This window comes from Fulmarus glacialis, unplaced genomic scaffold (genome assembly GCF_000690835.1).
Source record: "Fulmarus glacialis isolate BGI_N327 unplaced genomic scaffold, ASM69083v1 scaffold21756, whole genome shotgun sequence".
Lineage (NCBI taxonomy): Eukaryota > Metazoa > Chordata > Aves > Procellariiformes > Procellariidae > Fulmarus > Fulmarus glacialis.
Window position 1 is genome coordinate 49,778 of NW_009219430.1, and position 5,918 is coordinate 55,695.

A 5,918-nucleotide genomic window follows, 5' to 3' on the forward strand; every position below is an offset into this window, starting at 1 on the left:
TTGCTCACACCCACACATATGCAATGCCCACTTCTCCCACTGCATTCCTTTCTAGTCCAGGCTGAAGGAGAGACATAATAAAGCCACACAGATTTACATCAGTACTTACCTACACTGATGGAACACATCAACTGATTTGCTATTTATTTTTGGCCATCTAGGCAGCCTTGAACTGTTTTAAAGTATGAGACTAGGGTATGCACAGTGAATTTCTTCAAATGAAGTAGAACTTTAAAAGGGGGGAGCGAGGAGGGAATGCAACTTCTGAACTTATTGTGAAGTTCTTCAGGAGGCTGCATAATAAATGGATTAGCTGATCCTCCTCATAGGATTTAGACAAAATATTAATGTAGCCTGTTCCCAAAGACATTTATTCTCTAAAAGGTCTATCTTTTGCATTATGATTGGATAGAAATACTGCCCTGTTTTGTAAATTTGAAAGTATTAAAAGTAGAGCCTATATGCCTTCGAGTTCAAACCCATCCAGGCCAACATCTATGACATTAGGTGTCATAATATTTCAAGAATACTTTCTCTGCTTTGACCTACTACAAGACACTACATTTGTATGAACAATGAGAAAGTGCATATATGTCTCATTTGAAATTAGAGCTAATCTTAATTTAGCATATTTGATGTTTTATAAAACATACACTTTTCATGCCAATTTTAAATAACATTCTTGCACACAGAAAGAACTGTGGGAATAGTTGGCTGAAGTTGTAAAATTTTTATACCACTAAGGATACTGGTTAGCTTTGATTTAAGCAGACAATGGAATTGAGTAAAGAGATAGTTGATAATTTATAATACTTAAGGAAATTCAGTTATAAGACTGTAATCTAAGAAGTTTCACTCTTTACTAGGAATGTATGAGCTGCTTTTAGCCTAGTACTTATCTGTCAGATTTTAATATCCATATCAAAAGGCATAATAAAACCAGACATTCACACAAGCAATTTGGGTGGACTGAAAGGTCATTATAGGTGAACATGAGGAAATGTTTAAAATACATTGCTTTCAATATACAACATCTTTTCAACTACCAATCAAGAATATCCTGTGTGTACTTTCTTTTTATTCTCATCTATGTTGTTAAGAAAAAACCCACAATGCTGTGAAGAGGAGGATTGTAAAATTAAACGTCAGGAAGCCCTGGAAGCATTCTGAGGCTAGGGGGAGGCAGGAGTCCCTGTGTTAGATGGAAGTAGATGAAAACAGCGTGGCAAGGGCTCAAGAAAGTTGCCTCAGGGAAGATGTTATTTTCTAGGCATTTTTTGTAAAACATTTCTCTTCATGGCCTTCTGGGCATCTCTGAAGAGAAAATTTTATATGTATTTTAGAAAGGAAATAGGTAACAACTTTCATGTTGTTTACACAACACTTTATTTAATTCTTTTATATAAACCTTATAATTTTGGGAAGACCGTTCAGAATTTCTGAATTGCGTGCACTTGGACAAAGTACTGCATACTGGGACACGTATGCTGAACAAAAAAGTTAGGCCATTAGAATAAAACAAGAACTAAAATATTCAAGTGCTATTCTAGAGAGATAATGAATAAAATTAACTCATTAATTCACTGTACTTTTTGTGGGGTTTTTTTATTATTATTCAGTTAAATAGGGTTGTTTATCAAAGTAAATATATGTCTAAAATATCAAATGGATTATCTTTGTCCAAACATCTGAAATTATTCTCAAAGACTTTGTACTGTTTCGTGCTCTTTCCTTGGTGGTAATGAGCTGAGCTTATTCAGTGCTAGGGAGCAGACTTTACAGCTGCTTTCATTGTGCTATAAAGGAATTTTCATTGTGTCACTTCCTTAATATTTTAAAAATACCCCACCATCCTCTCCCTGTTTTTCCATGCAAAATGCAATAAAAGATCCTAGGTCACACTACAACTCTGACATTAGTTCTCTGTCTTGATGGTGAGACTTGACAGAAGAGATTATATAGCATTATCAGGTTCAGATATACTCAATCTCTTTCATGTAACTATTTACGTCATTACACTGAGAAGCAAATGCTATGAACAAGATAGATCAGTTGGGGCTTCAGAGTTCCTGATAATTACACTGCCAGAGGTAGGACTGGGTGTATTAAGGGTTTAGGTTTTTTCCTGACAATACTAATGGTTGTGCTTGCAAGATGTACATCGCTTTTTCATCTCTCTGTCACCATGTCTCACTAGGAAATGATTGTATTATGTAGATATATTTGCTGATAGCAACATTGTATCTATATACAGATAGAGGAGAGTAGGGGAGCATTCCGACTTAAGATATAGGTGAAAATTAGATTTCTTCTCTTGGGATACACTATGTCATTTTCCAGCTATTCTTCATGTAGGCTATTGAATCAGTGGGTAATTTGTTTTATGACTATCCAGAAGACAGAATTGCGGTGTAACATAGTCAGGGGAAGATAATCACATGCTTATAGTACTAGAGAGGAACTTGGGAGATATAGATTCAAGTCACTGTGGTGGTATGGCACATCTGTGTGAGGTCCAACAGTTACCTAAATTCTCTTTACCTTTCTTCCTAGCTGTGATTGGAATAACTTAAATTTTTGTTGCTATTTGTTAAAATTTCCTCTTGAGTTTGTAAGGTCTGTGAATAAAATAATTACTACTTACTGTTTGTACCAACACAGCATCCTGTGATAACATTTTGCTATGATTTAACATCAAAGTAAAAAGAAAATGCTATGTACTTATTCTTACTCTTAATAATTTATAGTGTGGTCACCAGTAGAAGATAGTGATTGATTCCTTGTTGCTGCATCAACCACTAATTGTACTGTCTTGTTATCTTTCTAGAAGGTTACATTTACTCATATTGCAGCAGTATCAGCTTGAAGTATGTTAGTTATTTAACTTAAGGGATAAAAATAACAGAATAACCTGCAAAGCCTTCCCCTTAGGGTCATGCAGGGGAAGGTCTTTCATAAAGACAGATGCTCATTTTCTGTAAGGAAAGGCATATAGAAGTGCCTTTTGTCATTGCTTGGTAATATGCTTGAGGTGTACAATATTTGATGAGTAAAGAAGGAGGTCAAAATTTAAAAAGGGGAATAGAATTGTCCTCAATTATTGTGTCTTCGTTCAACAGTTATACCTTCTATAAGATCTGTAGAGGCCTATGTATGAGGCTAAATGAAAAAGGCAATAACATGCCAGAAATGAGAAGAGGTAAAAGGGAAAAGAATAAATGATAGCAGGACCCAGTAATATCAAGGTTTTTTGTTGGTTATTTTTCCCGCACCGAAGTGGTGCACTGCTATTGTGTTTGTGTACTTCATTCCTTCTGGTATTCTCATGTTCCTCACTGCAGCTTTTCTGCCACATTTTATTCAATTCTAAATATTGGGTGGTGTTAACTTCTGCTTTAATACTCTGCCAGCAGAGACACATCCCCTCATTCCAAAGCAGTATTTGACTGCTTAATTATTCACAATTTTTGTTACCAAGGCAGTATTTTCCAGTAAACAATAAAGGTTTTATCTGGGGATGGCATGACCCATCCCTGGAAGTGTTCAAGGTCAGGTTGGATGGAACTTCAGGCAACCTGATCTAGTGAAAGATGTCCCTGCCCATGGCAGGAGGGTTGGAACTAGGTGATCTTTAAAGGTCCCTTCCAACCCAAACCATTCTGTGATTCTATGATCTAAATTCCTAACTTCTCAAACTGGCAGTTATCCACAGAGGTAACGATGAACAGGAGCCTGTGGTCACCCTCTGATATAAGAACTAAACTAGCACATTTGGCTTCCTGGAACCCACAATACTTAATAAAGATAAATTTATGCGTTCTGCTGCAATGTGTTTGTTCGACCAACAAGCAAAGCTTTACCACAGAAAACTTTTCCCTGAAATGAAATCTGTTCTCTTTGTCTCAACTGTATTAGTCTGTTCTGTACAAAGGTAGAAAATACAAGTATCCAGCTGTCAAGAGCTGAAATAGGATAGACCAGTAATTATTTGCAGTAACAAAATTATCTTTAAAGCCATAAAATTGAAACTACTATAGGTTTTTCCTTGTTTTTCAAGTTAAAATCAAGGTTGTTTTCGTCTTTGTAAGCAATATTTTCAGTAGGCTAAAATCAAGGTATAAATTTCACTAACCAGATAAATAACTTTCATAGTTTTACTGAATGACATTTGTGGTAACCTTGATTAGTAGCACCTTGAACCAAACTCACCCCAAATTCAGCTCTTTTTGCTTCTATAAAGTTCACATAAAATTTAACTATTCCCCCTGGTTTTCCGGCAACTTGCATGTGAAACATCCATTTCGTAAGTGCATATGGGGGAGATTTTTTCATCTCTACATTAACAGCTAAGTTTTGGCAACTTACTCTTAATGTATAGGTAAGTATGGGTAAGTAGTAGATACGTATCAGTACATCTGGAGATGGACTGGATAACAATCACGTAAGTTATGGTTAAGTATTTTAAAGGAAAATAAACACGTTATGAAGAATCAGATTTGTTTAGGGATTCAGTTTTTGAGGTTAACTGCAGCAGCAGACTTTAAAATATCATCACGAAAGCTTAAATTAGTCAAGAACACAGTGAGTCCTAAAGTATTTTTTCTCACTTTAAGGATTTTGAAATTAGTACCTTACTGTCATGGATTATGGGGGAAACTGGTTATGTTTATCTGTGGAACCTTACTCTATTAAAACTCAGGGTAACTGCAAGACTCAAGGAATTAGGAAAGCAATATTGAACACTGGACGTTCTTAATAACTGTTTCATTTCTAGCAGACCAGCAGGTATTGCCTTTCAAAAAATACCAGACAGGCGACCATGTCTCTCTTTGAAATCACAGGGAAAACATCATGGTTCAGGCAAAGATAGAATGCAAAGATCATCTTTAGTCCATTATTATAATTATCTTATAATAACATTTAACGTCCCAAATATCAACAATTCTTGAAATTCATTAATCAACATTTCATGGTATCCTAACAGAACATATCTTAAACATTCCAGTTACTTCATGAAGGTTAATTTAACACTAACCAGTATCTATGAAGCTTGATAGCTGCTTTGTGAATGAGTTTGTTTTTTTCCAGTCCTTTCTTGGTCCTTGACTAAGGGTGAGCACTTAACTATAGGTCTGATCTGTAGTTCCTTCCTCCAAAGCAAAACATCTGCCTAAAGAAAAGAAAGCAAGGGAAGAAAATAGAAAAGAGAAACATGTAGTGTATTTGTATATTTTTTCCAACCCCAGGTGGTGTCTGTCTAAGAAAAAGCCACAAAATAGAACATAAGTTACAAACGTGTCCTTGCTATCATTACTTTTATTTTTTACCAAGCCTGTACTTTATCTGTTTTCTGTATATGAAGAGTTGCTGATCAGCAACATTTGCAAGCTTAATGTAAATAAAAGGGTTATAAAAAATGTGATGTGACTTCTCTGTGTGTGGTGGAGAATAACACAATGCAAATCCCTTTTAGCATCCCACATGGTCTCTGAATGGTGAAACAATTTCTGTGGAAGAAATTTCTCTTGATTGTTTGCAGCCCACTTGTCAGGGAGTGTGTGATTTGGAACATCTCCATATTGCAGTTTATTCTTGCAGTTGTTTACTTCTCCAGAACTAAAGTAACTGGTTACCTGGCAGCCTATCAACAGGAGAAGAAAATTAAAAAGAAATAAATTCATTGTAATTTGTATTTCATTGGTTTCTTAAGAAGTTTCCAATCCTCTGTTCTTTAGAACATTCTTTTGAAAGAGTGCCTTTTGCCTTTTGACTAGTTTAGCATGGGGAAAAGATTGGTGAATCCCAAATTAGTACTCAGCCTGTAGGATAAAAGTGCAAATTTATATAAAATACTATAAAAGCCCTGTCAAAATAGCTGTGGAATTCAGATTTTTTTTTTTTTTTAATGTTGGAAAATT